This window comes from Coregonus clupeaformis, chromosome 15 (genome assembly GCF_020615455.1).
Source record: "Coregonus clupeaformis isolate EN_2021a chromosome 15, ASM2061545v1, whole genome shotgun sequence".
NCBI lineage: Eukaryota > Metazoa > Chordata > Actinopteri > Salmoniformes > Salmonidae > Coregonus > Coregonus clupeaformis.
In genome coordinates, this window is record NC_059206.1 from 54,155,699 (window position 1) to 54,181,081 (window position 25,383).

Here is a 25,383-nt window from a genome sequence, read left to right on the forward strand (position 1 = left end):
TTGTTGTTTTGTGTTAAATATTTTTTTTTTAATGAAATATATTGTCTGCACAAATAAAGGAGATTTCATTATAGACAACAGAAGCTCTCTCATCTCTCAACTTGGAAATATGTTGAGGATGCTGTGCTTATAAATGAAAATACTTTCATGAGAAATGTCTGGTATTACCACATCCCATGCTTATGTAGCACTGCTACCAGCTGCTGTTGATAAATCATGACATGCTACATAGTATCCTAACTTTATAAGTCCATTAAAACTTGTACTTTAAGAGTCCATTAAAACCAAATTGAACAGATAGAGTGAACTAAGATCATTGATCCAACAACTGGACATTTAGGAGATCTCATTATTGACAACAGAAGCTCGCTCACAAGTGAAATATGTCTACTGAAGCATTTACAATAACTGTCTTTATAGGACATACATAGTCATAGGGGATACAGTCAAAATGTCAACAGAAATGTTATGTCATGGTGTTGAAGTAAAGTTGTTGAATATTGTTAGTTTTAATGATGTTACTGGCTTATCAACTTAAAGAAACTTATATGAGAAAGAGTCTACTGCAAGATCAAGCACCATCCTATGCTCCTGTACAACACTTTTCTTTAGGGTTTTCTCTTTGACTCGGACAGGGACGGCTTGTTCAATAGGGCGATATGGGCGACGCACTGCCAAACGGGAAAAGGAAGGGATTTTTTTTATAATCAATTATATCACGGCAACAGCAGTTATCAGTGTTCACGTCTGATCTGCCAGCCACTAAATGTCAAATCAGGCTAAAGTCGTGCTTCAAATGGCCCCGCCCGTTTTTTGGGCGATTTCAGTCAGGTTGAAAATCGCCCAGAAGTCTCTCATAGCCTGTCATGTAAAATCTATTTTTTCACATTTCAAAGCTTTCAATACATTCTCTATGGGTGTCTGTGGGCATGCACTTACGCGCTTTCGTCATACGTGACGTAACGTTGAACGTAACTAAGACAATGGCGGCTAGCAGCGTCTATGTTGCGACCTGCAGTGTGGCGTTATTTTATGTTTTTAATTTGTAGACTTAGTTTACAAACATTCTGCAAACATTCTGCTTTGGACTGATCTTCGGTTTTGGACTGATCTTGTTGATCGTGTACATACCCGCTACGAACGGACTAAATAATGAAAACGCTGCTGGCAGCGGAATCCCAATACAGCTGGGAGACTTGGCTGGATGACAGAGTCCCGGACAGAGAGGTGGAGCCGGCCGGCTTCACCCTGGTCAGAGCGGACCGCGATCCTGGTAAGAGAGCGACTCTGTACCCCGACATTGAACTGCTTTCTGTGTCATTGAACCTTACTATTGTTGATAAAACAAGTTTACTGGAGAACGGAGACCAAGTAGAGACTTTTGGACAAGGTGGATAATTGTATAATATAAGGCAGTTTATTCAGAGGTAAAGATATCTGGAATCGCGTGCACGGACCCGTTCGTCAAACTCGTAGGGAGTTTATCAGAAGAGCCCCTAAACATTGTGTGCTGACATTTTATACAATAAAATGAAGTAGGTTGAATCTAGTAGTTCTGATCTTCTGATTGGTCCTGATGAGTTGGGCGAGGTCACCTCCAGGCTAGTGTCACTGTTGCATTGGCTCTGAGTCGGGTTCTCTGTCTTCAGATGTTCAGCCTAAGAGAAGAGGATTTGTGTGTGTGTGTGTTTGTTATCAGTGTGTGTGTGTGTGTGTGTGTGTGTGTGTGTGTGTGTTTGTTATCAGTGATGATGTGTGTGTGTGTGTGTGTGTGTTTATCAGTGATGATGTGTGTGTGTGTGTGTGTGTGTGTGTGGGTGTGTGTGTGTGTGTGTCCTCAGGGCATGAACTCGTGAGTTGGAAGAACTGAGAGACCTATGGCGTGGGTGTTATCCTTAGCCACCTGCTGACAAGGCTGACAAGATAGGACTCTTGTTCATTGTATTGAATACAAAGGCCCAACACAAAATGGGTCATGCACAAGATTTTAGTCAGACCAAGCTATAACATTATATATTTACTACGACAGTACATTCAACCAAAAGCTAATATAACAAAGGCATCAGAGATTATTTATAATCTGTCACAGAAACTGGAATCCATCTCCCCAGATCAGTCAATAAATGCTTCTGGTATTGACTTATATGCTGCCCCTGTCTTCATGTTGTTGCTGGACATATCTTTTTTAAAATGTGTGTAGGTCACCTAAATCATCAGAAAAATTGCCCCTCCTGAGAATTTTTTCAGGAGCCGCCACTGGACTCGGAACAAGACAATGCATAGCTGCTGAGCTAGAAATCTCTAACGACTTGCAGCACGTTGCAATTTGGGCTTTTTCTTTGTGGAGAGAAAGTGAGCGACAAAACCTGAGACTTAATGGTTTCTCTGTTGTTTCTGTTGGATTCACTCTAGTATCTGGCCCTGCCTGGCCACGTACAGTTAATGTGCCTCTGTGTTCAATATTCCCTTAAATATTTTTGTTCTTGGGGAGCATAGACCATCTACAAACTTTTTTTAGTAATTACCAGAAAAAGCCAAACGCCCAACGGTACTGTATACAGAACCTTTACTACACTGGGAAGACGATGACATCCCCCATATGTTGAGAGACTGTAGGTACTTATTAAAGGGATTAAATCAATATACATAATGTGCACATACAGGAACTGAATTACCAACACCTCAGACCACTTCCATTGAGCTACTGAGTGAAGTAACCTACAGTGGCTTGCAAAAGTATTCACCCCCCATGGCATTTTCCCTATTTTGTTGCCTTACAACCTGGAATTAAAATTGATTTTTGGGGGGTTTGTATCATTTGATTTACACAACATGCCTACCACTTTCAAGATGCAAAATATGTTTTATTGTGAAACAAACAAGAAATAAGACAAAAAAACAGAAAACTTGAGCGTGCATAACTATTCACCCCCCCCAAAAAAAACTATTCACCCCCCCCCCAAAGTCAATACTTTGTAGAGCCACCTTTTGCAGCAATTACAGCTGCAAGTCTCTTGTGGTATGTCTCTATAAGCTTGGCACATCTAGCCACTGGGATTTTTGCACATTCTTCAAAGCAAAACTGCTCCAGCTCCTTCAAGTTGGATGGGTTCCATTGGTGTACAGCAATCTTTAAGTCATACCACAGATTCTCTATTGGATTGAGGTCTGGGCTTTGACTAGGCCATTCCAAGACATTTAAATGTTTCCCCTTAAACCACTCAAGTGTTGCTTTAGCAGTATGCTTAGGGTCATTGTCCTGCTGGAAGGTGAGCCTCCATCCCAGTCTCAAATCTCTGGAAGACTGAAACATGTTTCCCTCAAGAATTTCACTGTATTTAGCGCCATCCATCATTCCTTCAATTCTGACCAGTTTCCCTGCCGATGAAAAACATCCCCACAGCATGATGCTGCCACCACCATGCTTCACTGTGGGGATGGTGTTCTTGGGGTGATGAGAGGTGTTGGGTTTGCGCCAGACATAGCTTTTTTCTTGATGGCCAAAAATATCAGTTTTAGTCTTATCTGACCAGAGTACCTTCCATATGTTTGGGGAGTCTCCCACATGCCTTTTGGCGAACACCTAACATGTTTGCTTATTTCTTTCTTTAATCAATGGCTTTTTTCTGGCCATTCTTCCGTAAAGCCCAGCTCTGTGGAGTGTACGGCTTAAAGTGGTCCTATGGAAAGATACTCCAATCTCCGCTGTGGAGCTTTGCAGCTCTTTCAGGGTTATCTTTGGTCTCTTTGTTGCCTCTCTGATTAATGCCCTCCTTGCCTGGTCCGTGAGTTTTGGTGGGTGGCTCTCTCTTGGCAGGTTTGTTGTGGTGCCATATTCTTTCCATTTTTTAAATAATGGATTTAATGTTGCTCCGTGGGATGTTCAGAAACTTTTTTTATAACCCAACCCTGATCTGTACTTCTCCACAACTTTGTCCCTGACCTGTTTGGAGAGCGCCTTGGTCTTCATGGTGCCGCTTGCTTGGTGGTGCCCCTTGCTTAGTGGTGTTGCAGACTCTGGGCCCTTTCAGAACAGGTGTATATATACTGAGATCATGTGACAGATGATGTGACACTTAGATTGCACACAGGTAGACTTTATTTAACTAATTATGTTACTTCTGAAGGTAATTGGTTGCACCAGATCTTATTTAGGGGCTTCATAGCAAAGGGGGTGAATACATATGCCCGCACCACTTTTCCATAATTTTATTTTTTAATTTCACTTCACCAATTTTGACTATTTTGTGTATGTCCATTACATGAAATCCAAATAAAAATCAATTTAAATTACAGGTTGTAATGCAACAAATTAGGAAAAACGCCAAGGGGGATGAATACTTTTGCAAGGCACTGTATACCATTTTGTAGCTCTGAATCTCTACTTTTATCCAATGTAAGAAACATAATTTCAAATGTTGCTACATAAGACCAAATCGAGTTGGTCAGTGAAATGTATTTTTTCCCTGCCAAAAGGTTTCCTTTCATCCGAAAGTATGTTTCTTAAGTCCTTTGTTGTTGTTTATTTTTGTTAATAAAACAAATATATATATATATGTATATATTTTATTTTATTTTATAACTGGTAGAAACACTGTCAAGAAGTATTATGACCATCATAATCATATAAGCCAGATACGCCTATCACGTACATGCCCTTATGTCAGTAATCTGTAAAAAAAGTAAAAAGAGTGTGAAGTCCTCTGAAGTCATCAGAAACAGAGCATTGGGGTAGGTGCATGTCTAACATCAATGTGTGCACAATTACAATGATCATTTAATATGATAGATTTCAGAAAATGTTATATAACATAAACATAGTGTTGACAAGTAGGCTATGGTGCAATGGAATGTTTTGCCTTGTGTGGTAGGTTTTGTGAGTTTTTACACTCTTTTGTAGGAGTCATAACCAGCCATAAAATAACGCAATATATGTCATAACAGGTCTAAATATATGTGTCATGACAGTTATGGCGATATTATGTCTGGTTATGACAAGTTATGTCAGCTGTTATGACATATTATGACAGTGTCATAATGTGTTATGACGCTGGGTATGTTGTAAAGTGTTACCTTAATAGACATGAACAGCTCAAGGATAGAACTACATAAATTTAAAACAAGAAAAATATAACTAAAATGTTCTGTACTGACTCAATACTGAGGGGAAAAAACCACAGAGAGACCTATTATTCTAGGCCTAGATTCATCATTTATATTTTCATATATTAAATTTACATTTAGTAGCATCTAGGCTATCAGTTACACAAACATATCAGTACATACACATACAAAATGTAGGTCAAATAGGAGAGAGGCGTTTGCCGTGAGGTGTCGCTTTATCTGTTTTTTACAAACAGGTTTGCTGTTCACTTGAGAAATCTGAGATGGAAGGGAGTTCCATGCAATCATGGCTCTATATAATACTGTACATTTCCTTGAATTCGTTCTTGATTTGGGGACTGTGAAAAGACCCCTGGTGGCATGTCTGGTGGGGTAAGTGTGTGTGTCAGCACTGTGTGTAAGTTGACAATGCAAACATTTTGGAATTTTTAACACATTCATGTTTCTTATAAAAACAAGAAGCGATGCTTCAGTCTCTCCTCTACTTTTAGCCAAGAGATACTGACATGCTTAGTATTGATATGAGTCCTCTGATTACAGTGAAGAGCAAGACGTGGCACTCTGTTCTGGGCCAGCTACAGCTTTTCTAGGTCCTTCTTTGCAGCACCTGACTATATGACTGGGAAATAATCAAGATAAGATCAAACTAGAGCCTACAGGACTTGCTTGACAGCGGAGCATTTTTAGTTGTTTTAGAATTAATTTCATGCAATTCTACTCATTTTGCTCTGAGGTGGAGAGAAACATTTGCAGTTTTACATCTGATTTCCTGCAATTCTACCTATTTAACATAGGGTGGAGAGAAACGTTTGCAGTTTTAATATGAGTGAGAGTGACTAACAAAATCAATGGAGGCCCCCTGGTCGGTAATTCGACCATATGATCACTAGGCTAGATTAATTTACCAATCTAAAAATGTTTAGCTGACATTGGCTAATTCTGTGACTGTCAGAGAAAAATTGCTGATGCAGAAACACATTTTGAAAGTTCACCCCCCCCCCCAAAAAAACTGATTAAATCAACAACAGTTGGTAAATATGTTATTTCTGAGTATGTGTCTTGTGTTGACAGATTCCTGTAACCTACTGTAGATTCCTACTGTACTATTCTAACTCTCAACAGTAAGTTGAGATCCCGACTGAGACAATGTATTTACTTTTTGGAAATTGGTCCGCGGGCCAACAAAAGTTTGCCCTGCCCTAGATAAGGCATCACTTTTGACCAGAGCCTCATGGGCCCTGATAGTGCACTAAGTAGGGAATAGGGTGCTATTTGGGACTCACAATAATGGCCCATTTCCACCTGGCCTTACCCCAGTGTTTTAGCAAAAAGACTCAGACTTTTGTGTTTCCACCTACACGGCCATGGCCTCATTGGACCTGCTCTGACTTGGGGCCAAGGCCAGGCCACTGGTACTTTTCAGCTTTTATTTACGTAACAATGGCTAACTGTCAACATGGGTTAACAACTTCCATGGTTAACGCCTTCTCACAAAGCAACTGTCATGATGATGCAGAGGTTGTTTATTCACACTCCTGTTGGAAACACAGTTCCCAAAAAATAACACTAGATATTACATTAACATAATCATTGGCGACACACTGGTGCTGTGATGGAAAAAGGCCATAAGGCGTGAAGAAAACCTGGCATGAGGGATAGAATTCACAGCTGTGAAATCTGCTACTGTGGAGAGAAAAGACAAGGGTCTGCACAACATTAAATGAGAGGCTGCAGCTCTGAGGTTTAGGTTAAAAAATACTATCCAGAAGGAGACTCAACTCCAGTCCAGTTAGCAGAGGTGGGACAAAGTCATTGTTATGCAAGTCACAAGTAAGTCTCAAGTCTTTGCCCTCGAGTCCCGAGTCAAGTCGAGTCAAAGATGAGGCAAGTCCCAAGTCGAGTCAAAAGTCAAAGCCATCAAGTCTCAAGTCGAGTCCAAAGTCCTACATTTTAGTTTCGAGTCATTTCAAGTCCTCTTAGCAAGCCTTTGCAAGTCATTACAAGTCCTCGTAGCAAGTCATCTCGAGTCATAAGGCGCAAGTCCAAGTCAAGTCACGAGTCATTGATGTTAAAGTCCAAGTCGAGTTGCAAGTCTTTGTACATTTTGTCGAGTCGAGTCTGAAGTCATCAAATTCATGACTCGAGTCTGACTCGAGTCCAAGTCACATGACTCGAGTCCACACCTCTGCCAGTTAGTGCACTGCAGCGGAGTGGAGACTAAAGATTATATTGCTGATAAAGATGAAAAGAAAATGTGACCCCAGAAACCACAGCGATGGTTGACTACAAAATAATATTTTGTGAGGGTGCAACCCCTATCAACCAACAAAAGTATCAACACACAGCACCGTAGTTAAGGTTCCATATTTTGCTTAGGGTTCCAAATTTCGCCAGCAAGAGTTTTTGTCCTTACAACCAGCGGCGCAACTTTCACTGGGGACGGGGACGGGGACGGGGACATGTCCCCCCCCCCCACACACATTCTGAAATTGCATTTTTGACAAAACAAGAAAACGGTGTGCTTTAGGACCATGCGGACGCCTCCGAGCGTTTGGGTAGGCTGCTTGGAGTGTTTATCCGACTGGATAAAAAATACAAATAATAATAACATTATGTCCCCCCCACTTCTAAAACCAAAGTTGCGCCCCTGCTTGCAACTATTATAACTTCTCCTCCATTGTAAACCACAGCACATCTCAATGATTTTCATCCATGCTTGCAACCAGATCTGGGTTCAAATACTATTTGAAATAATTTCAAATACTTTATCTCTGCTTGATTGAGTTTGTCTAGTTTAATGCACCAAGGGCCTGATTCAGACTTAGGAAATGTACGTCTTCCCTACACACGCCTTTCCTACACAGTTCTCAGTAGTTGGTATTCAGACTTACCTTATGCAGGTGCAGAATGGGCTTTGCAGGTGTGGTTCCCTTGCACGCACTGAATAAATGTAATTCAACCACTGAAAACCCTCCCACTTGCTGGCCAACAGATTTTCTTGTGTAGTTTGCATTCAATAGGATTTTCAAAACATGTATCTTAAGCCATCCCTTTAAATATGGTGTACCTTTAATAAAAATGTTGTCGACAGACACTAGAATACATCGAGAAAACGGGTTCAGAACATAGGGATCAATGAAAGAAAGCCATCTAAATATGCATATTTGTCTCTGTTTCAGCACAAACTGGTAGATTTACAAATTATTATTTTATCAAAACGTGTTTTTTTTGTCAGAAATGCCTTCTGAAACGTGAACTTTCATGTGCCATAATAACAAACTTGTATGTGATCTGTAAATACGAATACAATTGTTAAATTACGAGCCTAAATGGTTTAGCCATGGAAAAAGATAAGAACCTTCCTGCTAGCCATGATTGGCTGAGATAATGGATGGGCTGGACATACGAGAGATGAGTTCGGATTGGTCTGCCATGTAGCACGCTTCTGTCTATAACATGAGCTGGCCGGTATGTGTAGGTAATCCTTTCTAACGCTGCTTTTTTAAAGGATATCACGTAGTAGAACTGCAAAAGGGCTGCTCTCCACTATCTGGAGGACCAAGTTTTTATTTTATTTTTTAACATTTTATGTCATTTAGCAGACGCTCTTATCCAGAGCAACTTACAGTTAGTGAGTGCATACATTCTTTTCATACTGGCCCACCGTGGGAATCGAACCCACAACCCTGGTGTTGCAAGTGCCATGCTCTACCAACTGAGCTACACGGTGGAATTAGATAGATAGCTAAGGAGATGGCTACATTTCTGGCGTTTGATTGCAAATATGCAGAGGGAGTCAAAAAGAGAACACACAGAAGGCTGTTGTATAAAACACCTGTATCCGGATCACATCTTCAAACTAAGGGCAACCATGGCATCCGTGACAGAGAGGGAGAAGCGTCCATCCATGTATACGGGTAAGATAGCCTAGCTAGCTACATTTTCAGATATTATACATTTCTAATTTTGTCAGAAAGTCGTTTTCATTTCAAGTTAAAGCGTACTGTTAGCTAGCTAGCTAACGTTTGCTGGCTGGCTCGCTAGCTAACGTTCCGTGTATCATCTGTGTAGTAATATTATTCATATCTCAGAGCCGTTTGCTTGGCTACTTAGAGCTTAATGTTAGCTACCTAACATTGAACCTGGTTGGTTGGCTACCAGCAGATTCATGCAGGGTAGTAACGTCATGAGTTGGCACTATGGTTCATTGTTTAACAAACTAACATTAGCTGGCTGGCTCACTAGCTAACGTTACGTGTATGATGTTACATGTTGTTTACCTAGCTAGGTTCATTGTTGACTTAGCTAGCTAGCTACATGTCTTAACAAAAGACTCCACTATGCAAGTAACCATTTCAGGTGCGTTCGTAAATTCAGTCAGAGTATGCCAGAGAGCAGAATAACTGATTAATTTACGAATGCACAACACCCGTTGAATATGGCTGGTGTCAGTAAACATCGGCAAAAAAGTGTAATTAAATTGTTGCCAGCAGAGCTGGTTAGGCAATTTTTATGTTATCCAGAGGTAAACAATGAACCATAATCCCAAGTTTGTGTCTGAAAGTAAATAGCAAGCTAGCCAATGTTAACCAGTTAGCTTGGGTGCTTGACTGCCATTGTGAGCTCAGAATACTCGGATCAACCCTACTCATCGGCCAGAGCGTCAAGTGTGCGAAACGAGATGGGTGGGGCTAAAGCTTAAGAGGGTGTGAACGATGCTGAATGGGTGTAAACAAAGAAGAGCTCTTCACTAGGTACCAAAACATTCAAAGGCCATTTTCTCAAAAGTGAGATTACAAGTTTATCAACTTTCAAAGCAGAATTACTTTCCCATTGTTCCCTTAAATGCAGTGTATGATATACCATTTTGTAGCTCTGTGTCCCTGCTTTTATCCAATGTAAAAAAACACAATTTCAAATTTTGCTACATAAGACCGAATTAAGGCGGTCGGTCACAAATACGGTCATATAGGCCACTAAGTGACTTACTCAATGGGAAAAGTTGCATTTCCCCTCAGACACGATCTTGTGAATGTCGCGTGAGATGGGTGTGATTGTCACGCCCTGGCTCTGGAGACTCTTTTATGTTGAGCCAGGGTGTGTAGTGTCTATGTTGTATTTTCTATGTTTCGTTCTAGTTCGTGTTTTCTATGTTGGCCAGGGTGGTTCCCAATCAGAGGCAGCTGATTCTCGTTGTCTCTGATTGGGAACCATACTTAGGCAGCCGGTTGGCACTAGTTTATTGTGGGATCTTGTTCTGTATAGGTTTGTTTTGGTGTAGAACCTTTAGACTTCACGTATCGTTTTGTTGTGGATGTTAAGTACTCATTAAAAGATGTACGCCTATCACGCTGCGCCTTGGTCCGGTTCTTATGACGATCGTGACAGTGATTTTGATGCGCATGCAGTCCTTGATTGATTTATGTGAAAGCAGGTTCCTGTCGTGAGTCTATATTGCGTTCATAGCGGAAAATTAGGACTTGCAGGTGTAAGTCGATTCAAACATTGTTAGCACATAAAATGCTAGTTTCTTTATTGTGCTGTATTCCTCTGAGCATGCCACCCAAAACGCACACAAGGATTCGGCACTCCTGAGCGCATCTCTGATTTGGCTAGATGTCTGGAATTCAATCAGATCAGTTTGAATTGCGGCCTCATCCAGCAAGGGTATAGTTTCTTAGCAAGGGAAGAGAATTCTCCACCTGGGCGGACTGTGAGAGGATCACTGTCACGACTTCCTCCGAAGCTGCCTCCCCACCTTGTTCGGGCAGGCTTCGGCGTTCGTCTTCACCGGCCTTCTAGCCACTGCCGTTCCATATCTCATCATTCCATTTGTCTTGTCTTGTCAATTACACACAACTGGTTCTTATTCCCCTCATTAGTACGTGTTTAAGTGTTCCCTCTGCCCCCTTGTCCTTGTGGTGATTGTTCATTGTGAGGATTAGTAGCTCAGTTGAGCTCAGTATTTTGTATTGCCGGGTTATTTTCCCCATATGCATGTTTGTTCCAGTGCGCCTGTTTTGCGCACTGGACTGGTTACGCTGGATTACGGAATAAACTCTGTATACTGTGATTTACCCTCCTGCGCCTGACTCCTTCAAATCACGCATCACAATCACGTACAAACGCAATGATATCCTTGGACATGCTGTAGTCTTCAAATCTGGTGGAGAAGTTGTCCCTCAGCTGCTTGATGAACTCTTCCATCACCTCTGTGACAATGCTGCGGCCTGGTCCCTCTGCCTGTCGTTTCTTCAGTGTGCTGAATTGCAGTAGCCTTCCAGATGACATGTCCAAATCCAACAACTCAAGCTTCCTAGTAAAGGTCTCAAGTTTTTCCACCATGTCCATGACTGTTTTCCCTCTTCCTTTTAACTGGAGATTTAACCTGTTTAAGTGACAGAATATGTCAGCCAAAAAAGCAGTGTGTGTAACTTGCAGTTAACTCTTTAATGTTTCTGCGTCGGGCCTCTGTCTGGGGCGGGAAGGCCATTGAAAGTTCCATGCTTAGATTCATAATGATGTCTGGGATTGAATTATTTGTAAACAGCTACATTTTCATTGCAAATAAGAGACACTGGCTTGGCATTGGGACAAGATGGTAAGATGAACGAACATCTCTCTGTACATTCTTCCCTGAAACTTCGATTTTCCTTATCCACCTTTCTTTTGACACTTTTTGAGAGCTACATTTTCTCTTGCTGTCAAGCTAATTGTTCTGAACGAATGTTGACATTCAAAAAAGTAGTGTAGCCTACAGTAGGTTACGTACACCTGTTTTTCCCACCAATCAACAGAGAAACAGACAAAATGATATTTGAATAGAGACATGGTGATTTTATGAGCATAATCAGATCAAAATTATTATGTTATTGTCACTGAATTTTTTATGTACTAATTGGATGTGTTAAACATTTCATTCAATTTGTAGTGTAGGCCAATTCATTGTGATAATATTATATACTAATTAATTATGTTCTGGCCTGCCGACTATTAGCTCAGAAAAAACCTAGTTGACCTAGTTGACGAACCCTGATGTATTGGCTAGAATAGATTATGACGATGACTGAATGTTAAATAATTATATAATATTATTTTATTTTTCAGATGAAAAACATCTAGTGCTCATTGGCAAGATCGCTGGTTCAATGAACCTCTCCAAGGAAACCATCAGCTCAAAAAGAAAACAAAAAGAAAGGAAACAGAGGACATCATATTTCCTTGATAGCCAGCAAATCTGCAGAGGAACATTCAAGTTCCTACACGCATACGTTTTCTTTAGAGTAATACAACTTTATGTTTTCTGTTATTATTGGGGCTGCAAGAGTATTAATAAGTTCATGAGGTATTTAAGAAAGAATGAGTAGTAGGCTGTATCATGAATAGAAATAGAAGTGCTGAGAATACATTGTGCCTTTCCCACAGATTAAAGGCATGTTTTAAATAACGTATTTTCTGATTTCAGAATTTCTACAACAAGCTGAATGCAGTGTTCTGCAAGTTCTAGAAGGAACATCGTGTGGCTCCAAGGAAGAAGAGGTGTGGTGGTCGTCTAGCCAGCAAACGGGTGCTGTCCTACAAGAACATTCAGCAAATTGTCCACTATGTCAACAACTTCACTGATGTCCACGCAATGCCGCTCCCAGGACAGATTCCTGGATTTAAGAGGGCAGACATCCGGGTGCAACCAACATTAGAGACCTGTCAGGAATCTGATGTGGATGTGGTGTGGGAATCAAGTGCAGGACACTGAAGCTTCGTCTAACCAGACTTTACTGACGACAACAAAATAAAAAAACGGGCCTAAACAAACCCGGAGGCGAACGATTACGCAACAGTGCGTAAAACACCAAAAATACCGACTGCGCACGAAACAACAGTGCGACGGTTATAAACTAGCGAAAGGCAAAAATGAACAGCACCAACAGACAGCCGGAACAATTACACACAACACATGCCTAACAAATGGAAAGCTTATAGGGTACATAATTAACCCTAACAGGGAACAGGTGTACAAAGAAGACAAAAACAAACAAACATCGAAACATACAACGGTGGCAGCTAGTACTCCGGGGACGACGACCGCCGAAGCCTGCCCGAGCAAGGAGAAGGAGCAGCCTCGGCCGAAACCGTGACAGTACCCCCCCCTTGATGCGCGGCTCCAGCCGTGCGCCGACCCCGGCCTCGGGGACGACCAGGAGGACGCGGAGCAGGGCGCGTGGGGTGACCACGGTGGTTCTCTGTCTGGAGAGACGGGTCTAGGATGTCCCTCCTCGGCACCCAGCACCGTTCCTCCGGGCCGTACCCCTCCCACTCCACGAGATATTGGAGACCCCCCATCCGACGTCTCGAGTCCAAGATGGACCGAACTGTGTACGCCGGAGCCCCCTCGATGTCCAGTGGGGGCGGAGGAGTCTCTCCTATCTCACCTTCCTGGAGTGGACCAGCTACCACCGGCCTGAGAAGAGACACATGGAACGAGGGGTTAATGCGATAATCATTAGGCAGTTGTAACCTGTAACACACCTCGTTCAATCTCCTCAGGACTTTAAAAGGCCCCACAAACCGCCGACCCAGCTTCCGGCAGGGCAGGCGGAGGGGTAGGTTTCTGGTCGAGAGCCAGACTCGATCTCCAGGTGCGTACACCGGCCCCTCACTGCGGTGGAGATCGGCGCTCGCCTTTTGTCGACGGATGGCCCGCTGCAGATGGACGTGTGCAGCGTTCCACGTCTCCTCCGAGCGCCTTACCCACTCATCCACCGCAGGGGCCTCGATCTGGCTCTGAGGCCATGGTGCCAGAACCGGCTGGTACCCTAACACACATTGGAAAGGGGTTAGGTTGGTGGAGGAGTGGCGGAGAGAGTTCTGGGCCATCTCTGCCCAGGGAATATACCTCGCCCACTCCTCCAGCCGGCCCTGGCAATACGACCTCAGAAACCTACCCACATCCTGGTTCACTCGTTCTACCTGCCCATTGCTCTCCGGGTGGTACACCGAGGTAAGGCTCACCGAGACCCCCAAGCGCTCCATGAACGCTCTCCAGACTCAGGAGGTGAACTGGGGACCTCGATCAGACACTATATCCTCGGGTACCCCGTAATGCCGGAAGACGTGGGTGAATAGTGCCTCAGCGGTCTGTAGGGCAGTAGGAAGACCCGGCATTGGGAGGAGACGACAGGCCTTAGAGAACCGATCCACAACGACCAGTATGGTGGTATTCCCCTGAGAGGGGGGAAGGTCTGTAACAAAATCCACCGAGAGGTGAGACCAGGGTCGTTGTGGAACGGGCAGGGGTTGTAACTTCCCCCTGGGCAGGTGTCTGGGTGCCTTACACTGGGCGCACACCGAGCAGGAGGAGACATAAACCCTCACATCCCTGGCTAACGTTGGCCACCAGTACTTAGCGCTAAGGCAGTGCACTGTCCGGCCAATACCTGGATGTCCAGAGGAGGGTGACGTGTGAGCCCAATAAATAAGTCGATCCCGAACCTCGAGCGGAACGTACGTCCGACCCACAGGACACTGTGGAGGGCTAGGGTCGGTACGCAACGCCCGCTCGATTTCAGCATCGACCTCCCACACTACCGGTGCCACCAGACAAGACTCCGGTAGTATGGGAGTGGGCTCAACGGACCTCTCCTCTGTGTCATACCGCCGGGACAGGGCGTCTGCCTTACCATTCTGGGACCCAGGGATGTACGTGATTTTAAATACGAACCGGGCTAGAAACATGTTCCACCGAGCCTGGCGAGGGTTCAGTCTCCTAGCTGCCCGGATGTACTCCAGGTTACGGTGGTCAGTCAAAATGAGGAAAGGGTGTTGAGCCCCCTCAAGCCAATGCCTCCACACCTTTAGGGCCTGTACCACGGCTAACAGCTCCCTGTCCCCTTCGTCATAATTCCGCTCCACCGGGCTGAGCTTTTTGGAGTAAAAAGCACAGGGGCGGAGTTTAGGTGGCGTGCCGGACCGTTGAGATAGCACGGCCCCTATACCGGCCTCAGACGCGTCCACCTCTACCTGAAATGGTAAGGCGGGATCCGGATGCGCCAGCACCGGAGCCGAAGTAAACAGGCCCTTCAGTCTCCCAAAATCCCTGTCCGCCTCAGCTGACCACTGCAAGCGCACCGGACCCCCCTTCAGAAGAGACGTTATGGGAGCTGCCACCTGTCCAAAACCCCAGATAAACCTCCGGTAGTAATTCGCAAAACCCAAGAACTGCTGCACCTCTTTAACAGTGGTTGGGGTTTGCCAATTACGCACGGCTGACACACGGTCCACCTCCATCTTCACCCCTGACGCGGACAACCGATAACCCAAAAAGGAGACCGACTCCTGGAAAAACAGACATTTCTCTGCCTTGACATACAGGTCGTGCTCCAACAGCCTCCTCAACACTCGGCGCACCAGGGCTACATGCTCGGCTCGGGTAGAAGAGTACACCTGAATGTCATCAATGTACACGACCACAGCTTGCCCCTGCATGTCCCGGAAGATCTCATCCACGAAGGATTGGAAGACTGAGGGAGCATTCATCAACCCGTATGGCATGACGAGATACTCGTAATGACCCGAGGTGGTACTAAATGCTGTCTTCCATTCATCGCCCCCCCTAATGCGCACCAAGTTATATGCGCTCCTGAGATCCAGTTTTGTGAAGAAACGCGCTCCGTGCAATGACTCCGTCATAGTCGCAATCAGAGGGAGTGGATAACTGTATTTCACAGTGATCTGATTGAGACTACGGTAATCAATGCACGGGCGCAACCCTCCATCCTTTTTCTTCACAAAAAAGAAGCTCGAGGACGCAGGGGAAGTGGAGGGCCGTATGTATCCTTGTCTCAGAGATTCGGCTATGTAAGTCTCCATAGCCCTCTTCTCCTCTTGAGACAGAGGATACACGTGGCTCCGCGGAAGCGCTGCTCCTGCCTGGAGGTCTATCGCACAATCCCCCTGTCTGTGAGGAGGCAACTGCGTCGCCCTCGATTTACTGAACACAAGTGCCAAATCCCCATATTCTGGGGGAATGTGCATTGCGGGCACCTGGTTTGGACTCTCCACCGAGGTCGCCCCCATGGAAACACCCAGACATCGCCCCTCACACTGGGCAGACCACTCCTTGAGAGCCCTCTGTTGCCACGAAATGGAAGGATTATGGTTACTCAACCAGGGAATTCCCAGCACCACCGGAAACGCAGGAGAGTCGATCAGATATAGCTGAATAGTTTCCTCATGACCCCCCTGCGTACACATCCTAAGTGGTGCTGTGACCTCCCTAATCAACCCCGATCCCAACGGACGGCTATCTAATGCATGAACGGGAAATGGAGCGTCAACAGGAAGGAGGGGAATCCTAACTCTAAACAAAATTTCAGATCAACAAAATTCCCAGCTGCGCCTGAATCTACTAGCGCCTTATGCTGGGAATGAGGTGCAACCTGTGGAAAACTTACAGGTATACAGAAGTGCACAACAGAGAGCTCTGGGTAAGTGGGGCATCTACTCACCTGGAAAGGCTCCCCAGTGCGTGGCCTGTTGTCCCCTCCTCCTGGAGACCCTCCGGGATGCTGACCTTCAAGGCAGAGTTGCAAAGAAGTCCAGTGTCTGTGTTCTTTTGCCCATCTTAATCTTTTATTTTTATTGGCCAGTCTGAGATATGGCTTTTTCTTTGCAACTCTGCCTAGAAGGTCAGCATCCCAGAGTCACCTCTTCACTGTTGACGTTGAGACTGCTTTTGCGGGTACCGGTGTAACTGCTAAACTGCTTGCTGTACACTGTACTGCATGCTTGTAGTGGGTTTACTAACACGTTAGTTCTAGTAGCTATGTTGACTGTGGAGTTAATATGGTGACAGCCGTTGAATTGTGCACTGAAGTCCACAAAGGAAGGGAAAGGGTGAGAGGAGGAGAGAGCGTAGATGCGAGAAGGAATTATATATACAACGAGCAAAGTGATCATGCGGTTTATATGTGGATGTGTCTCTGTGTGATCAGGGGTGTATTCATTCTGCCGATTCTGTTGAAAAAATTTTCATAAACGGAAGCAAACGGAACAAAACAGGGATAAACATACCTGAATTTGTCCAATAGAAACTCTAGTTTACAACTGTTGGACTTATGATTACAACCTAGATCAGCTAGATGCAGTCAAGGGTGTGCAAGGCAGTATTGAATGTGTCACTGTCATTCACCTTGATTACTGTAATTTCTCTCCACCTGTGCACCTACAGCGGCTTGCGAAAGTATTCACCACCCATGGCATTTTTCCTATTGGAATTTAAATTGATTTTTGGGGGGGTTTGTATCATTTCATTTACACAACATGCCTACCACTTTGAAGATGCAAAATAAAAAACAATTGTGAAACAAACAAGAAATAAGACAAAAAAACAGAAAACTTGAGCGTGTATAAGTCAATACTTTGTAGAGCCACCTTTTGCAGCAATTACAGCTGCAAGTCTCTTGGGGTATGTCTCTATAAGCTTGGCACATCTAGCCACTGGGATTTTTGCCCATTCTTCAAGGCAAAACTGCTCCAGCTCCTTCAATTTGGATGGGTTCCGCTGGTGTACAGCAATCTTTAAGTCATACCACAGATTCTCAATTGGATTGAGGTCTGGGCTTTGACTAGGCCATTTCAAGAGATTTTAATGTTTCCCTTTAAACCACTCGAATGTTGCTTTAGCAGTATGCTTAGGGTCATTGTCCTGCTGGAAGGTGGACCTCCGTCCCAGTCTCAAATCTCTGGAAGACTTAAACAGGTTTCCCTCAAGAATTTCCCTTCAATTCTGACCAGTTTCCCAGTCCCTGCCGATGAAAAACATCCCCACAGCATGATGCTGCCACCACCATGCTTCACTGTGGGGATGGTGTTCTCGGGCCGATGAGAGGTGTTGGGTTTGCGCCAGACATAGTGTTTTCCTTGATGGCCAAAAAGCTCAATTTTAGTCTCATCTGACCAGAGTACCTTCTTCCATATGTTTGGGGAGTCTCCCACATGCCTTTTGGCGAACACCAAACGTGTTTACTTATTTTTTTCTTGAAGCAATGGCTTTTTTCTGGCCTCTCTTCCGTAAAGCCCAGCTCTGTGGAGTGTACGGCTTAAAGTGGTCCTATGGACAGATACTCCAATCTCCGCTGTGGAGCTTTGCAGCTCGTTCAGGGATATTTTTGGTGTATTTGTTGCCTCTCTGATTAATGCCCTCCTTGTCTAGTCTGTGAGTTTTGGTGGGCGGCCCTCTCTTGGCAGGTTTGTTGTGGTGTCATATTCTTTCCATCTTTTAATAATGGATTTAATGGTGCTCCGGGGGATGTTCAAAGTTTTGGATATTTTTTTATAACCCAACCCTGATCTGTACTTCTCCACAACTTTGTCCCTGACCTGTTTGGAGAGCTCCTTGGTCTTCATGGTGCCACTTGCTTGGTGGTGCCCCTTGCTTAGTGGCGTTGCAGAATCTGGGGCCTTTCAGAACAGGTGTATATATACTGAGATCATGTGACAGATCATGTGACACTTAGATTGCACACAGGTCGACTTTATTTAACTAATTATGTGACTTCTGAAGGTAATTGGTTGCACCAGATCTTATTTAGGGACTTCATAGCAAAGGGGGTGAATACATATGCACGCACCACTTTTCAGTTATTTATTTTCTAGAATTTTTTGAAACAAGTTTTTTTTTTCATTCCACTTCACCAATTTGGACTATTTTGTGTATGTCCATTACATGAAATCCAAATTAAAATCAATTTAAATTACAGGTTGTAATGCAACAAAACAGGAAAAACGCCAAGGGGGATGAATACTTTTGCAAGGCACTGTACATTGTAAACTTTCATTTGTAGGCTAGGTTGTAGCAACCTCATGATGGGTATGCCTTATTTACTTAGAAGAACTTCAAAATAGTGATTTTGTCAGACAGCATAGGTAGCAGAGCTATAGAGATGGGATGATGACTTGGAATGAAATAATAGTTATCAAATGTAATATACACAACTGAAATATTTTATTAAAGTAAAGTAATGTGAATAAATGATGGTTAATAAGTGATATGTAGTAATCCCTACCATCATGGGACTTTTATTGTTTTATTCTGTGTTGTTACAGCATTCAACCCACATAATGCATAGTGCATTTAATTAAAAAATAATAATAATTGAAACCGAAATCAAAAACATGATTTTTTTTAAAATAATCGAACCACCTCAAAAAGTCTCTCTCTCTCTCTCAGCCAGGGAGGGCGACTCCCTCCCCTTCGCCAGAGCTACACGCCTTTACCACAAGACAGAGCTAAACCCGCTTATGCGTCAGTCAGAGGGCTATTTTAAAGTCAGACCATATGATGTTTATAACATTGATTTTGTGTGGAAGCCTTTTCAAGTTCTTTCTGTTTGGTAAAAGATATGCAGCTGTTCTGGGTTCAGAAACATGCACCCAGTTAAAACATGGTTATTATAATTTACAACATGATTATAACAAGTAGGCTAGGTTGAATGCGCAAATGAGTACAGGAAGCATATATTAAAAAAGTCCTGTGAGACATTTTACTACCAAATACAGATTATGGAGATTATAATGTGGATCCAAATTATTTTGAAACATACCTCGTGAGTAATTAATGTCTTTGTCAGTACAGCCCTCCCACGTCTTCCCTTCCGTCCCTCTAGAAGGGAGGGGTGTGCCTTCAGCCGTTAGTCGGAAATGGAAGACGAGGGGTGCTTCGGGGTATAGTCTAGCTATTGTAAAGCTATTTGGAAAATAATAAATGACTCAACGAAGAACGTTGGGAGAACCGTTATTATGTTGTACTCCAGTATTTACAAAATTAAGAGAAATTATCACCACCACTTTAAGAAATATAAAACTATGACATTTCATGAAAGAAGCTTGGATGAAGTGTAATAACTTTTGTCTACCGCTGTAAGGAATTGCCGAAATAGAGAGCATCGTATGGTGGGTAGCCTGTCTACTGATTGTCTGTGTGTGATTGTACATTATTTTGTTTCAGTGGTAGTTAGAACATTTATTCTGTAATATCCACCAGTATAAGATATTTATAGACACATTGAGTTTAAAATGAGATTTTAAGACTAATTTAAATGTTTTCTGAATTATACATTTCAATTATTTGAGAAATGTGCCATGATTCTGTGCAAATGCATTAATTCATTGTAAAGATGATCATCTGATTGTACAACTGATTGTAGCCTGTTCATTTATATTTTCATAATGTTATTTGTGGTAAAAAATAAGTAATTTAAGAACACTTAGTGTCGTCTGGGTTAGGGGAGGGTTTGGCTGGGGTAGGCCGTCATTGTAAATAAGAATTTGTTTCTTAACTGACTTGCCTAGTTAAATAAAGGTTAAATAAAATAAATAAAAATAAAAGTATTCCTGTACATTTAAATCATGAAGAAATCAATTAATATTTTTTCTAGGGTAACAACTCCAGATAATGAAAGTCAATTCAGGATAGATGCTACCCAGATAAGATAATATTTTTTTTATTAAAAGAAAGATAAATTAATCCAGATCATTTTGATGTGTCCGGTCCATTACTTTCTGTTATAGAAGGTGTAATACAACCTGCTCACTCAAAACAGGACCTCCTGGCACTAAATACTCCTCTTTTCTGACCTCTGCTGGACATTTGTGGAATAACACTAACAGAGGAGTTGAACCTGCAGAAATATAGCCACTACAACTACACAGGGAAGCTGGAAAACCATCAGAACGGAAAAAGCACTGATGGTGGTGTCACCTTGGACGCTAAAACCATTGTATTCCTCATCATGCGTAGCTTCATAGTACTGGAGAACCTGATTGTTCTGGTGGCAATATGGAAAAACCAGAAGTTCCACATACGCATGTACTTCTTCATTGCTAACCTGGCGTTGTGTGACCTTCTCGCTGGGGTGGCCTATATCGCCAACCTCCTCATGTCAGGGGAGAAGACGCTTCACCTGTCCCCAGTGTTGTGGTTTGTGAGGGAAGGGAGCATAATCGTGGCCCTGGGGGCCTTTACTTTCAGTCGCCTGGCTATAGCCATGGAGAGGCATCTGACTATGATTAAAATGAGGCCATAGAACACCAATAAGAATTACAGGGTGTTATTGCTCATAGGGACCTGCTGGCTCATAGCGATATCCCTGGGAGCGTTGCCCATCCTGGGGTGGAACTGCTTGGACAACCTCGCCGACTGCTCCATGGTCCTACCGCTCTATACCAAGAAGTATGTGGCCTTCTGCATCATCACCTTCATGGCTCTGCTGCTGGATATGTCCATCCTGTATATACGCATCTATACATTGGTGAGGACCAGGTGTATAAACATTCAAACTTGAAGAACTCCATGACCCTCCTCCACACCGTCATCATCGTGGTCGGCGTCTTCATTACCTGCTGGACGCCCATCTTTGCTCTCCTCCTCATCGATGTGGCCTATGAACACCGCCGCTGCTCCATCCTCTACAAGGCCGACTACTTCATAGCCCTGGCCGTGCTCAACTCAGCCATGAACCCTGTGATCTATACCCTGGCCAGCAGGGAGATGAGGAATGCCTTCTTCAGTCTGGTCTGCAGCTGTCTGATGAAGGGGAAGGTCTCCAGCAGCGGTGGTCCCAATAAACCTAGAACACAGCAGGAGCAAGTCCAGTACTTTTGCTCATAACAATCATAACCCCCGTAGGAAAGCCGAGTAGGAAAAGATAGTAGTCCTTAGATCATAGTTGCCCGCACCTCCATAAAGAGCCCATCGTCATCTGGCGCCAATGGGCCAATGGAGAGGAATGTTGAGGTTTGGTGTGGGGCCCTGAACCTCCATGTCCGGCTCATTCAAGAGTCTTTGTAGTATGGCAATGCGAAACTATGGAGGCCTATCCTGTGTATAGGATGGAGAGACATTGTAGGCCTATAATATATTTAGCCGAATAACTCCATAACCACAAACAAGCATTTGGCTCTCCCTCTCTGTGAGGGTAGAGGGTCCAAAAACAGTCCAGACCAGATAAAGACTGTGCAGTAGGGCTAGACTCACCTTTTAAAGGCAATATTCCTGCATTCGCAGTAAACGCTGCATATGTCTGCTCAATCGGAAATACCTTTAAAGGTCAATCGCACTATAACACGGATCTATCGCGGTCCGGATTGAATCTAGGCCATAGACTGTGTAGTGGAGATATAGACTGCCACCATACTGTAGGCCCAGTACTGTAAAAACGCATGGTGGATATCAAACAAAAGGGCATTTTACATGAATGGTAACTGTAACTCTTAAAAATAGCTTTGTATTATTTTTTTGTTTGTCATACTGAAATATATGTGTTCTGTTTATCCTAAATACTGTTATAATGTTTTTTGTCTTATGAATGTGTAAGTAAATTTTATTGTCTTATGAATGTGTAAGTTAATTTTATTTAACTAGATGATTTGCTAAACAAACATTATGCTACCTGTACAGTAGCAACAATTATTATTAATTTTTTAAGGTGGTAGATCAGCTTTAATATTGAAGATAGATTGTAACTTCCATCAATGTAATTGTCTGCATCACTTCCTATCCCCCATGTTTTTTTTTCTTGCAAATATATATATACAGTGGGGAAAAAAAGTATTTAGTCAGCCACCAATTGTGCAAGTTCTCCCACTTAAAAAGATGAGAGAGGCCTGTAATTTTCATCATAGGTACACGTCAACAATGACAGACAAAATGAGGAAAAAAAATCCAGAAAATCACATTGTAGGATTTTTAATGAATTTATTTGCAAATTATGGTGGAAAATAAGTATTTGGTCAATAACAAAAGTTTCTCAATAATTTGTTATACAGTGATCCCTCGCCACTTCGCGGTTCACTTATCGCGGATTCGCTATTTCGCGGATTTTCATAATGCATTTTTTTTTTTGGTGCATTGTGCTCTGCATTCTGATTCGCTAAAAACTCACTCCCGCTTCTTGTATCAAAACATGCTACGAATTGTGCTATCATTTTGTCGTCTCGTGCAGTTATGTGTACGTACATAAAACAGCTTGGCAAATTTACATTAAGTTGGCCAAATTATCTTGTAATTTCGAACATCTCCTAAACCCATAATGAGTCCGGATGACATAAACGCCCTGATTGATGGAGACGCACAGCCGCTGACCGATGCAGAGCTGGCAGAAATGACAAAGCCACAAAGCGACGATGAAAGAGAAGAGGGAGAAGAGGACACGAGAGATGAGGAGGAAGGACTAACGCTTGGTCGCTTAGCAACCATGGTGCGAATGGCCACTGAACTTAAGCGAGTAGCTGAGGAATGGGACCCTTTGATGAGCCGTTCGTTACAGTTCTCCAACGTAATCGATGGTGGCATGTCGGTGTACAAGGATCTTTTTGCAAAGAAGAAAAAGAGCGACAACAGCTGCCTATCACTATGTTCTTCTCCCGAACAAACACACCTGCACCGCGGGCTTCAGAAGAAGAGAACACTGCAGAGCGCAGTCAGGATGCAGCGGCCCAATCTGAAGAGCAGTGAAACGGCCTACACGTGAGTCACTGTATTTGTATACATGTAATAGTTGCTAATTGTAAAAAAAAAAAAGTTTTCTATTTCGCGGATTTCACTTATCGCGGGTCATTTTCGGAACGTAACCCCCGCGATAAACGAGGGATTACTGTATATCCTTTGTTGGCAATGACACAGGTCAAACATTTTCTGTAAGTCTTCACAAGGTTTTCACACACTGTTGCTGGTATTTTGGCCCATTCCTCCATGCAGATAACCTCTAGAGCAGTGATGTTTTGGGGCTGTCGCTGGGCAACACAGACTTTCAACTCCCTCCAAAGATTTTCTATGGGGTTGAGATCTGGAGACTGGCTAGGCCACTCCAGGACCTTGAAATGCTTCTTACGAAGCCACTCCTTCGTTGCCCGGGCGGTGTGTTTGGGATCATTGTCATGCTGAAAGACCAAGCCACGTTTCATCTTCAATGCCCTTGCTGATGGAAGGAGGTTTTCACTCAAAATCTCACGATACATGGCCCCATTCATTCTTTCCTTTACACGGATCAGTCGTCCTGGTCCCTTTGCAGAAAAACAGCCCCAAAGCATGATGTTTCCACCCCCATGCTTCACAATAGGTATGGTGTTCTTTGGATGCAACTCAGCATTCTTTGTCCTCCAAACACGACGAGTTGAGTTTTTACCAAAAAGTTATATTTTGGTTTCATCTGACCATATGACATTCTCCCAATCCTCTTCTGGATCATCCAAATGCACTCTAGCAAACTTCAGACGGGCCTGGACATGTACTGGCTTAAGCAGGGGGACACGTCTCGCACTGCAGGATTTGAGTCCCTGGCGGCGTAGTGTGTTACTGATGGTAGGCTTTGTTACTTTGGTCCCAGCTCTCTGCAGGTCATTCACTAGGTCCCCCGTGTGGTTCTGGGATTTTGCTCACCGTTCTTGTGATCATTTTGCCCCACGGGGTGAGATCTTGCGTGGAGCCCCAGATCGAGGGAGATTATCAGTGGCCTTGTATGTCTTCCATTTCCTAATAATTGCTCCCACAGTTGATTTCTTCAAACCAAGCTGCTTACCTATTGCAGATTCAGTCTTCCCAGCCTGGTGCAGGTCTACAATTTTGTTTCTGGTGTCCTTTGACAGCTCTTTGGTCTTGGCCATAGTGGAGTTTGGAGTGTGACTGTTTGAGGTTGTGGACAGGTGTCTTTTATACTGATAACAAGTTCATACTGGTGCCATTAATACAGGTAACGAGTGGAGGACAGAGGAGCCTCTTAAAGAAGAAGTTACAGGTCTGTGAGAGCCAGAAATCTTGCTTGTTTGTAGGTGACCAAATACTTATTTTCCACCATAATTTGCAAATAAATTCATAAAAAATCCTACAATGTGATTTTCTGGATTTTTTTCCCTCAATTTGTCTGTCATAGTTGACGTGTACCTATGATGAAAATTACAGGCCTCTCTCATCTTTTTAAGTGGGAGAACTTGCACAATTGGTGGCTGACTAAATACTTTTTTCCCCACTGTACATACATACACATATACACATATACATTCGGTGAGGGAAGAAAGTATTTGATCCCCTGCTGATTTTGTACGTTTGCCCACTGACAAAGAAATGATCAGTCTATCATTTTAATGGTAGTTTTATTTGAACAGTGAGAGACAGAATAACAACAAAGAAATCCAAAAATGATATAAATTGATTTGCATTTTAATGAGGGAAATAAGTATTTGACCCCCTCTCAATCAGAAAGATTT

General features: G+C 43.3%; 1 pseudogene; it reads left to right on the forward strand.

The window, feature by feature from the left end:
* Positions 1-12,757: 12,757 nt before the first annotated feature.
* LOC121583526 lies at positions 12,758-21,821 on the forward strand (annotated as a pseudogene).
* Positions 21,822-25,383: the final 3,562 nt, after the last annotated feature.